The sequence below is a fragment of the Gracilinanus agilis genome, chromosome 1, assembly GCF_016433145.1.
Source record: "Gracilinanus agilis isolate LMUSP501 chromosome 1, AgileGrace, whole genome shotgun sequence".
In the NCBI taxonomy this organism is placed as follows: domain Eukaryota; kingdom Metazoa; phylum Chordata; class Mammalia; order Didelphimorphia; family Didelphidae; genus Gracilinanus; species Gracilinanus agilis.
The window spans coordinates 789,525,144-789,537,482 of NC_058130.1; the positions used below are offsets into that span (position 1 = coordinate 789,525,144).

Sequence of the window (12,339 nt, forward strand, 5' to 3'; positions counted from 1 at the left end):
AATACCTCCGAATCAATCAACAACAATTTGGTGATTAATTACTCTGTGCTACCGATACAAAGAGAAGGAAAATTAAGCGGTCAGGGTGGCAAAGACACCCCATGGGAATAATTGGGCCCAATGGAAGCAGATGGAAGGTGATCTTGGGGGCTGGGTTGGGGAAGGCTTCAGCATCTTTCTGCAGAGGGGGAATCTGAGGTGAGTTTTGAGAAAACCAAGAGGTATGGAAGGGAGAAGGAAGAATGTTGCAGGAATGGGAGTGGCTTGTGTGAAAATTAGCAAAAATTGTTCATAGTAGGGGGAAAATTGTGAGGAGGGGGGAAGAAGCAAGACTGAAAAGCTCTGCTGCCAAAGAGAAGACTTTATCCTTGATTCTGTAGGCAATTGGGAGCCACTGGAGTTTATAGAGTAGGGGAGTGACATGGTCACATCTGAGCTTCAAGGCCTGAATGGAGGAGAGACTTGAGGCAGGGCAAGCAGTCAGAAAGCAACAGAGAAGGATGATTAGAGAGTGAAGCAGCTGAGGATGATACCCAGGTTGAGACTAAGGAAGATGCTATCCTTGACAGTGATAGGTAAAATAGGAAGATGGGGGGTGGGGGCCTTTGGGGGAAAGAGAACAAGTTAGAACAAGTTTCTGATCCTTTCCTCTTCCATCTTCCACTTCTCCCAGGTTCCGAACCAAAGGGTGGCCCTCAGCTCCTTTCTCCCCAAGGCCAACCTTGCTGGCCAACAATTCTGGTTCCAGTCTTCCCTTGTCTCCACTTCCAGCCCCGCCCCACCCCCACCCCCACCAGGCTGTCATCACCTTTCAACGAAGGAATATTTGTGAGGCATCTAGCACAGTGCCTGGCCCACAGGGGGGCTCTGTTGATGCTTCTTCCCTTCAGTTTCACCTGGGCTACTGCACGGTCTCTAAGGGGTCAGACCAAGAACTGTGTCCAAACCTAAGGACAACCCCGGGCCTGGTGGGCCCCGGCTTTCAGCATGACTGCCCATTCCTTCATCACCCACTCGGGGAAGGAAAGGCTACCAGGGCCAGCTGCCAAGAGGGCTGCCCTTCGGGATCCGTTAGTCGATCAGCCAGCGCCGAGGAAGTGCCTGCTGTGTGCTAGTCCGGGTGCACGACCCTGAGAAGGCAAAGTCCGAAGCAGACTCTGCCCTCAGAGGCTTACAGGCACACAGGAAGAAGAAAGGAGAGAACGGGCAGCAGCTAGGAACACCGACTGCGTACAATGGCACTGCCCCCCAATAAAAGAATGAATGACTGGACAGAGCACGGATTAAACCCGGCCTGCACACGTGGAGGGGCCGAGCAGGGATCTGGACCCGTGCTCCAACTCAGACACTTACCGGGAGTGTGACCCTGCGCGAGTCACTGACCCTCCGCGGGCCTCAGTCTCCGCAGCTGCAAAGCAAAGCCGACCACATTGCCCTAGCGCTCAGTAGCACGCCCCGGACACTGCAGGCGGAGGCTCGTACAGTGCCTGGAGGGCAGGAGGGAACAGGGACCGGAGGGGGTGGCCAGGGTCCGGGGGGCCGAGAGCCCAGCTGCGGCACCGCCTCCAGTAGCCTCAGGGAGGCTCAGGGAGGGGGCGGGGAAACAGAGACGCTTCTGATTGGCTATTGCCGCCCTCAGACAGTCCAATAAGCACAGGCGCTCACGGAAGAGGCGTGGCCACAAAGGCTACGGACCCCAACGGCGCAGGACGTACGCACAGCTTCCGGAAAACCCACCGGGGTGGCCGAAGCGCTGAAGCCAGACGCCGACGGCGCGATCGCCTTCTCTGCCCCGGGGATCGGCCTCGGTCCGATCAAGGACACAACTGTAGGGGTAGGCCCCTGGGCGGCAGACACGCAGCAGAGCCAAGGCCTGGACAGCGGTCCGAAGACCGGAAGGGGAGGACCACCGCGGGGCGGAAGTGACATGTACACCCGCCTTTGTTCCTTCCTGCCTTGGGCATCTATGGCAACCGAGATGATTGGCAGGGGGCGGGGTAGGGGAACGGGAATCCCTAAAGGGCTCTCGTTTACTGTGCTAGGCCCATGTTCCCGGAGAATTTAGTTTAGAGGTCTTCGTTGAGGAACGGGAGGCTCTGGGCCCCAGCCCGACCACCCGAGGCCAACCCCGTGGCCCTAGGGAGTTGGACTAACGCTAGGACAGGGGCACCCTGGCCCCCGGGGTGTCCATTAAGGGCCCAGCTGTGACGGGGAAGAGGAGGCTCCCGCGGAGGGGGGTGGGGGCGAGTCCGCACTGTAATGGCTCCCACACAGACCTAGTAGGCCCCAGCTGAATGCAGGAAGCCTGCAAAGGTGAGAAGAGGCCGGGGGCCACGGGCTTGGAATGCCAAACTGTGGCTTCCATCCGGAGCCGCCGGGAGCTCCAGGGGTCTGGAGCAGGGGGAGGGGAGGCCTGGCCGGAGTGGGGAGAGCAATGACGCATTCGGAGTACAGAGGCTTTGTGAGGGTGGCGGAGGCCGAGGCGCGGGGGTGTTTGTACCCAACAAGCCAGGATGCCGAGGTTACTGAGAGATCGAAGTTGGATGAATAGGGATGATTGCAACCAGCATTTATGTCGGGGCTTTAAGGTTGTCAAAGAGCTTTGGGGAGGATGAGTCTTTTCCTGCTTCCAAGGCCCCTGGGAGGGAGAGGCTACCTACCGGCTTTTACAGAGAGAAAATAGGCCCAGGGTCACACTAATATGTGGCTGAAACAGGATTTGAACTCGGCTCTAATCACATCCTAAACTAGTAATCCTATGCCACCCCCCACCACTAGAGTTTGTTATCAGAAGACAGGGGAACGGCTCCCTTCTGCCTCTTCTTCCACGTCTGACGTTTCTGTCATATCACCTGTCTCTCTGCCCAGCAGCCCAATGGCAGTGCTTCCTCCCTTCCCAGTTTGGGGAGGGTGGGGTGAGGTGGCACAGCAGGTGGTCTGGAAAAGGTTTGCCATCACTGCCCCTATGCACTGTGCCATTGGAGAAATATAAATTTGCACCCCACCTTTTCAAAGGGAAAGCTTTGAAAATCCATTTCAGCCTCAGTCCCACCTTTTGATTGGGCACTCGCTCTTGTGGCTCCCTGGTGTCCCAGAAGATGCTTGCCTCCTCCCATGTGACTCCTGGTATCTGAAAGACTGGTCTGACCTGGGCTGAGGTCAAGGCTGTCCAACTAGGGAGACACTCTCTCCACAGCTCACCTGGCCTCTTTGCTAGTTAGATGAGTGACGGACTCAGATTAGCTAGGCAACCGGCCATGTGATTGTGCCTTTTCTCTCTCCAACCCATTTTCATTATTTAATAATGATAAATTAATAAACAGCCTCCAAATAAGGTCAAGGGTGCATAGAGAGGGGTTGGCCTTCACAGGATGGCAAATCCATCTTATAAAACAGGAATTTTCGCCAATTATCTTCCAAATGCTTTTGCTAATGATTCTGCTATGTGGTAGGTAATTGATAAACTGAAAGTTAAGTTATAACTGCTGATTTAATAATAATTGATAGTCCCAGTTGTTAGTTGATTGAATAACTGAGTATAAGAATAATCACTAGCAGCTGGGTGGCTCAGATTAAGAGCCAGGCCTAGAGACAAGAGGTCCTAGGTTCAAATCTGGCCTCAGATACTTCCTAGCTGTGTGACCCTGGACAAGTCACTTAACCCTTACTGCCTAGCCCTTACCACTCTTCTGCCTTGGAACCAATATAAAGTACTGATTCTAAGGCTTGGAAGCTAAGGGTTTTAAAAAAATAGTTAAAAATCATAATCCTACTGTGAGATTGTAATAGAAATAAGATCGGTCCTCATGAGAAAAATACCCTGCAGCATACAATATTTCCTTGACTCAAAGCACTATATCCTCAGTGTCCAGGACCATTTCCCCAGCTCCTGATAACATGTGGTTAGACAGGAGGGCATGAGGCTCAGGGTCCTCTCCTCTGACCTAGGTGTGGCACCCAGCACCCTCTTTCCTGTGATTTGCAGTTTTGTGATACCTCACATGGCATCATTATTCATGTCATACCCTCCTTCTTCCTAAGCAGGGGGGAAGGAAAAGCTCTGTCCTCCCCAGCAAAAGAAGCAGCATCTAGTTCTTGCATGGTTGTATAAATAATCTGTCAGATGTGCTACTAGGGGGTCTCCCATCACGCTGGGTGCCTCTGTAGACCCCGACTCGTGATGTGAACATCTCACAATAAAGTCAGTTGAGTCGGAAGAGCTTTGCCCAGTCTTTTTCTTTGAACAATCTTTCAGTATGATAGGAGAGGGAAGGAGATAGAGGGAGAAGCTTTATGAGTGATGTGGACCAAAAAGGGGAGAAAGAAGAGGGAGCTCTCAGGAAGTGGCCCCAAGCTTTTTTTTTTTTTTTTTTTTTTCAGCCAGGAGGGTAGACAGGGATTTCTCTGGGAGGTTTCAGGCCAGACCACAAAGATTGGAATGGGGGATGTGCATAGTGAGCTAGTGAATCAGTTTAGGGAGGTGTTAAAGAATGGCCTTGCTACAGCAGGCTCTCAGGTATAATTAGGTGGCACAAATTTGTAGTGGCCCCAGTCAACACAGTTTGCCGAATTTGCCCAGCTCTGTGTGAGTGGAGTCAGATGGAGGAAGTAATTCACAACTCGGGATTGGGGACTGGGCGAGGATTCCAGGGATTCCAAACTACTTTGCCTAGAGCTCCGGATCAGAGAGGGAGGAGGATACACTGCAGGGGTGCCATTCTGGGAGAGAACGAAGGGGGGCAAGAGTTGGAGGTCAAAGTGAGGCTGAACAACCTGGTTAGGGCTTAGAAGGCAGAATAAAAGATAATGACCAAATAAACATCCAGGCGGATGAATGAGCAGCACGACCCTTGTAGGTAATGGGACAATCAAGAAATGACCCAACAGGAGGGGAAAACGAATATACCTTTGAACATCATTGGGGAGGGGTCCGAGAGGATAGTGTGGGCAGCTGCTGGTTCTCAGAGTCTGAAGAGCTGAGGAAATCTTGTTTCTTCTTAACCAGGGAGGACCCAAGGTTTCCCTTAATGAGATTTTCTCCATGGTTTTTTTTTGGGGGGGGGGAGGGGCGATAAGAACATTCTATTTTTTTAACCAATGGTGCCTTGGCGTTGTGCTCTTGGTGCAACACTGACTGGTCTTTAAGGGAATGAAGATTCTAGATTTTCAGCGTGGGTAGCGTGATAGAATGGTCTCAGGCGACATCTAGTGACCAAAGGGAAGATAACACGTTTGTGTGTGTTGGGTTGGGAAAGAGACTTCCTCTAAACTACCTGCCTCTGGAGAGCTTTCCTCTCGCCTCTAAATTGGGATTTAAATGGGCAAAGGTTTCTTTACTTCCCACCCCGCTGCCCCCACGTACAGGAAAAACCATCTTTATTTATTTATTTTTCTTTTTTTTAATATAATTTTTATTTTACTTTTTTAAAAAATATTTTTCCATGGTTACATGATTCATGTTCTCTCCCTCCCCAAAAACCATTTTTAAAAAGAAACTCTGTCATGGAACCAAGATGGGCCACATAACTCTCCCCAAACTCGCTGCCTGTGGGGCCAGTTTGTCTTCTCCTCACTTCTAAATGGGAACCAGGATGAGGGCAAAGCAAACAAAACAAAAGAGACAAAGGAGCCAGGGATAAGCTGTAATAAAGAAGGGGGTGGGGGGATCCTGGAAAGCTAGCTCCCCTCCTTCCTAGGTGTGCTGGCCACAGAGCTGCAGTCTGGACCTGTTAGCCTTCCCGTCTCTCCCCTTGGAAGAGGGAGCAGCTATAGATCATCTTAGACTGTGTCTGCATCCCCAGCCATCTCCCTGTCGACCCATGTGACCAAGCAGTTGTTTTTTTCTACTGTTTCTGCTCCCACAGTTCTTTCAAATGTGACATGCCCTTGCTGTTAGGACCAAAGTATTCATTTCTTTCTTTCTTTCTTTCTTTCTTTCTTTCTTTCTTTCTTTCTTTCTTTCTTTCTTTCTTTCTTTCTTTCTTTCTTTTTATTTTAAACCCTTAACTTCTGTGTATTGACTTATAGCTGGAAGAGTGGTAAGGGTGGGCAATGGGGGTCAAGTGACTTGCCCAGGGTCACACAGCTGGGAAGTGTCTGAGGCCGGATTTGAACCTAGGACCTCTGGTCTCTAGGCCTGGCTCTCATTCCACTGAGCTACCCAGCTGCCCCAGTATTCATTTTTTTTGCTTAACTTACTTGTTACATTGGAAGGCTCTGCTGGGCAGAGGCAAACCAGTGGGAAATGATTGTATTTTTAAAAGTCTTGATAAAATGTAGAAAGCAAACCCTTTATCCACTTCACACAACCTAATAAAAGCAGGCTGCCTAGGTTCTGGCAGTGGTAAAGGGATGCAGACTAGCGTCTCATAGAATTGGGTTTAGATCTAGTCAAATGGCTGAACCCAAAGAACATTCAGTGTGGGTTTAGTGGGAGTTTGCTGGGAGGCCTTTATAGTAGTGCCTTAGGGAGGAGCAGTTCTCGGACCTGGACTGTTTTTCCATTTTTGTAAACGACTCATATAAAGGCATAGATCGCATGGTCACCGAATGTGTAGATGGTGCAGGCCTGCTAAGCATAATTAACATCCTGAATGACATTCAAAATAAGGAAGAACCTTGACAGACCAGGAAATGGAATCAAATAGAAGATTAAAAGGATGATAGTGATGCCCTTGTCCTTGGGTTCTACTAGTCAAATCCCAGGTATAAGAAGGGAAAGGAATGGGTAGACGATGTTGGGTTGGGTTTCAACATAACCAGGATAATAGCAGATCGAGTGTTGGAGGTGCCGTAGAATTCAAGCACTGTTGGTAGAGTTGTGAATACCCAAGCATTTGGGGGAAATGACAAAGAATTAATGCAAAAAAATGTCACTGACCTGTTTCTGTGTCTGACCTGTTCCAGTGAATTCTTATCTTTGTAGCTGGGGTCTTTGTGCTTACTGATTTGCTTGGCTACTAGATACAATTTCCTCTTTGTGTTGTATGCCAAATATTTCCCCTTGATTGATGTACTTTGGGCCAATACAAAACTATTTTGAGAATTACTGTTGAATCATTTAGTTTTAGATGTGGCACTGCGGCACCTTCTTTATTCCTGCTTCTCTTCATTTTTTCGCTTGAGATTATTGGCATTTTTTGCTCCACCCCATGAATTTTATTATTTTTTTCTAGTTCTTTAAGGAATTCTTTGAGATCTTAATTATTAAGACATTAAGTGAGTAAATTGATGTAAGTAGTGTTGTTCTTTTTACTGTATTGATTCATCCTTCCCTGGAGCGCTTGGTATTTTTCTTTTTTTCTTTTTTCTTTTTTTTTTAAATTTTTTTTAAACCCTCACCTTCCATCTTGGAGTCAATACTGTATATTGGCTCCAAGGCAGAAGAGTGGTAAGGGTTTTGTCAAGTGACTTGCCCAGGGTCACACAGCTGGGAAGTGTCTGAGGCCAGATTTGAACCTAGGACCTCCGATCTCTAGGCCTGGCTATCCAACCACTGAACTACCCAGCTGCCCCCAGCTTGGTATTTTTTTTTAAATAAAGTTTGTCTTTATTTCTGTAAACAGCTTTTTGTATAAATATATTTCCATATTTCTGGTGTCTATGTTGGTAGATGGTCTCTCTGGAGAATTTTATGCATTGTTTTTAAATAAAATGGAATTTCTGTGTCCTGCTGGGTTTTATTTGCATTATGTTGAAATGCTGGCTAGTTATATGAGTTTATTTTATATCCTGCAAATTAGCTAAAGTTATTGTTTCAATTAACTTTTTTAGGATCTTTCAGTACCCTATCACATTGCTTACAAAGAGTGATAGTTTTTTTTAACTTACAATTATTCCCTATTTCTAGTATGTCACAAAGACGTGGAAATTGTGGACATCCTTGTTTCGTTCTTGATTTTATTGGAAACAATTCTAGTTTATCTCCATTACACATAGTGTTCAGTGTTCTTAGGTATATATATATACACTCTTTGCCACTTTATGGAAAGATATATTTATTTATCATCTGCTAAATGAGCTGGAGAAAGAAATGGCAACCCACTCCAGTATCTTTGCCAAGAAATCCTTTAATGGGATCAAAAAGAATCAGAGGCAACTGAAAATGACAAAAAAACAAGAACACTTTTATTCCTCAGTATTATAATATTTCAACCATGGTTGTCATATTTTGTCAAAAGCCTTTACTGCATCTGTTGATATAATCATATACTTTTGGGGCTTTGCTATTAATATGGTTAAATTTATAGTTTTTGTCTAAAATTCAACTATAGGATATCATCATAATAAAGTAAGGAATTGTGGGAAAAAATACTTATCAAATATATAGATAGAAGAAGAAAAGTTCATGAGTAAAGAAGGAATAGAAAGGGTCACAGAAGACGGGATGCATAATTTTGATTATATAAAATTCAAAATATTTTGTGAAACAATCCTAATAAAGCTAAGATCAACAAGGAAACAATGGCAGGGGGAAATCAATTATATCAGGTTCCTCAGATAAAGATCTCATTTCCAAGATATGTAAGGAACAGATTTAAATTTATAAAAATAGGAGCCATTCCCACCCCCCAATGATATATGACCTGAGGATACAAGCAGGCAGTTTGCAAGAGAAGAAATCCAGGCTATATTTAATCATATGATAATAATAATTTAAAAGCTACTAATTATATAGGACTAAAAGCTTTGCAAAGCACCTTACATATGTTAGTTAACTCATTGATCCTGACAGTAATCTTCAAAGACAGATGCAATTGTTATTCCCATTTTACAGTCAGGGAAACTGATGCAGACAGTGATTAGATTAAATGATTTGACCAAGAACACAGAACTAGTAAACATCTCGGGCAGAATTTAAATTCAAACTTTCTCAACTTGAGGCCCTGCATTCTGATGTGTCACCTAGCTAGCTAAAATACAACAGTTGGGGTGGAGGGACCAGGTAGGTGACTCAGTGGATAGAGAGCCAGGCTTGGAGCCAGGAGGTCCTGGGTTCAAATATGATCCCAGACACTTCCTAACTGTATGGCTATATCCTAGGCAAATCATTTAACCCCTATTGCCTAGCTCTTTCCATTCTTCTGCCTTAGAACCAATACATTGTATTAATTATAAGATGGGAGGTAAAAGTTTAAAACAAACCAACAATGGTCCAAATCACTACTAATTAGAGAAAAACATATTAGAGTGAATCTAACATTCTACCTCATATTCATCAGATGGACAAATATGACAAAAGGGGAAATGCTAACTATCAGAAGGATTGTGGGAAAAGAGGTACATTGACACATTGCTGGTGGATCTGTAAATGGGTATGACCATTCTGGAAAGTAATTGGAAATGAGATACACCAAAAAAGTGACTAAGGGGTACATATCCTTAGATGCAGCTATCCCTCTGTTAGGCCTGAACCCCAAAAAAATTCCAAAGGAAAGGAAAAAAGGTCCTATATGTTCATACATATTTATAGCAGTGTTTTTTTTAGTGGCAGCAACAAACCCCAAAATGAAAGGATTTGCTCATCAACTGAGGAATGCCTGAATAAGGTGTGGTATATGAAGGTGATGGAATACTTCCATGCTATAAGAAAAAGAAGAACTATTGATTTCAAGGAGACAAGCTTAGCTAAGAAGCTGCAGAAGAAATATGTTTACTCTCACATCAATATTATAAAATTGTGGAAATTTTTCTAATGTGCCAAAAAAAAAATAGGGAGAGCAATTTATACAAAACATTGTAAAGTCAAATGACTTTGAAAGCTGTAAGAACTGTGATCACTACAGTGATCACTAGTGATTACAGAGGACCTGGTATGGTGTGACATACTTTCCACTTTCTGAGAAAGATGATAGATACAGTTAAAGTGTAGAACAAGGCTTGTATTTTTTATATAGCCAGTGAAGGAATGGATGTTGCTTGACTGTTGGTTACATAGAATTTGTTTTTCAATGAGGTAGAGGGTGGGAAGGAGAGGGAAATATATGTGTATGTGTATAATTGAAAAAATTTTAAATATAAAGTTTTGGATCTTGCTACAACTGGTTGTTGTCCTTTGTCATTGAAGTGGACCAAGATGGCACCATTGATGACCTTTGGCTTGCCCATAAATTGGATTTAACTGAGGCACAGCTGCACAAAGTTTTGGCCCTCCTTTCCTCTTCCAGAGTCATCAAAGTGCAGTGGCAAGACAAAAGTCAAGATGGCCTGATGGCTGTGGATGCAGTGGATGACCTTGGTTTCTTAGATCTTACCAAGTTCTAAGCACTTCACAACATTCACTTCCACTGTCTTTATGGTCTTTGGAACAAATCGTTCCCACCTACCCCTTCTGCAGGGGGATTTCTTCACATGGGTGAAGACTAATTCACCAATCGGTTTTAGCATGTTGATTACCCTCAAAGGTGTTTTACATGAGTGCGACCTCCATCCATGCTATGGTTTTGTTTTGTTTTGTTTTGCTTTTTAACCCTTACCTTCTGTCTTGAAGTCAATACTGTGTATTGGCTCCAAGGCAGAAGAGTGGTAAGGGTAGGCAATGGGGGTCAAATGACTTGCCCAGGGTCACACAGCTGGGAAGTGTCTGAGGCCAGATTTGAACCTAGGACCTCCCGTCTCTAGGCCTGGCTCTCAATCCACTGAGCTACCCAGCTACCCCCTTATGCTACAGTTTTTTTGTAGCCAAAGGTGAGTTGGTTGGCAGATGGACAGCAGAGGTGGATGCCCAGCCCTGAAAAAGGGGCTCAGTAGTCCTTGCAGCAGAGGTACTGATCTTCCCTGAACACCCCATACATCCCTCTGCACTTTGGGATGTTGGCTCTGGAAGAACTAAGGACAAGAACTTTGTGCGGCTGTGCCTCACTTAAATCCGATTTATGTGCAAGTTAAAGGACATCAATAGTGTCATTTCAGTCCAGTTCAAGAACAAAGGGCAACAACCAACCAACCAGCCCATAGATGCACCACTTCCATGTTCAAGAACACAGAAATTCCATTATCCAATCACAGTCTATTGGCTTTCAAGCACTCTCTGTGTGTCTTCCTTATCTTCATCCACACTGGCCCCTCAGATCTCTCTCTGTACTAGCTCTCCTCTTAATGTCCCCATCCCGAGCCTTTGGTGAACCAGTTCCACTCTCCACTGTGCTCTTCGGTCCTGTAAGAGGGAAAATGTAGGGTATTTATAGATATATATTTAAAGTGTGGCCGCCAGGAATCAACAATTCAGATTGATTCCGTAATTAAATCAGACCCAAGTTAGTATGGGGTTGAGGAGTTTATTTACAATCTGGTAGGTAAAGAGTAGGAATAAAGAGAAAGGGAGAGGCTAGTCCAGGCCAAAGGCCTGGACGGAGAGAGAGGGTTAAAAGGCTAAATAAATGAGGCTGTAAGCCACAAGGCACAACAGCCAGATAGGCAGAGTTTGGAAGCCGCCCAGCTAGGCCAAAGAAGTCAGCCTAACTTACCCACGTGACAATACAGAGTGGAAGCGTTCTGTGGTCTCAGGAGCTCCTTCAGCACCAAGTTCAAATCGGGAACTGCCTCCACAGGAAGTGAGTAACATACTTAAAGAGATCCTGTCCTTCATCAGTCTCTACATTGATTTGGACTGCCCAAAGGGCCGTCCCTTGTTCTTGATTTGCTACTCATTGTCACGTGTGGGTAACTCGTCTCCTCTCCCCACTAGGGAAGGTGAGGATTACATCATTTCTATGCCTAGGATGGGCAGATTTTTGACTATGAATGGGCTCGAGCTAATTCCATTTACACAGTCCCTTGTCCCTTCCTGCAGACCTTCTTCCCCTCAGCTCTGAGAGAAGAGATTCTTTCCCCTTTTTGGTATTCCAGGGCTTGGCCGTTGGGAGAATACCTCAACCTAGAGGCCCCAGGATCCTTCTGGAGACTCATGGCTCCCACCTTGGTCAGTGACCTGGAGGTCAAGAGAAGAGCAGGCAAAGGTAGAAAGCCCCAAAGTGAATTCTCTTCAGCAGATGGGGAGTTGCCAGGTGGCTGAGCAAAGGGAGATACAGAGGGCCGGGTTTTACGGAGCTTCAGGGCGGCATTACCAGCGGCAAAGGAGCCGCGATCAGGGGCTCAGTCAAGAACGGCAGGCAGGCAGGCAAGGCACGCACACCCACTGAGGCCCCTCGAAGAGGCGCAGGGCATCATCCCCTCCCCGAGCTCTCCTCAGGCTCCCAGGGAAAGAGCCCCCAGCAAGTTCAGCACTAAGGACAGCCCACTGGGCCACCGGGGTCTCGGGTTCAAGCCTGGGGACCTCAGGAGCCCGCAAAGACCCGACTCGTTCCCCGGGTTTCGGGGGGGGGGGGGCCTCATCAGAAT

At 46.2% G+C, this 12,339-nt stretch overlaps 1 protein-coding gene across 1 annotated transcript in view; it reads right to left on the reverse strand.

The window, feature by feature from the left end:
* Positions 1-12,339, reverse strand: part of LOC123230488 (vomeronasal type-2 receptor 26-like) — an 817,179-nt gene that overhangs the window by 510,007 nt on the left and 294,833 nt on the right. The gene's annotated exons all lie outside the window — the stretch shown is intronic.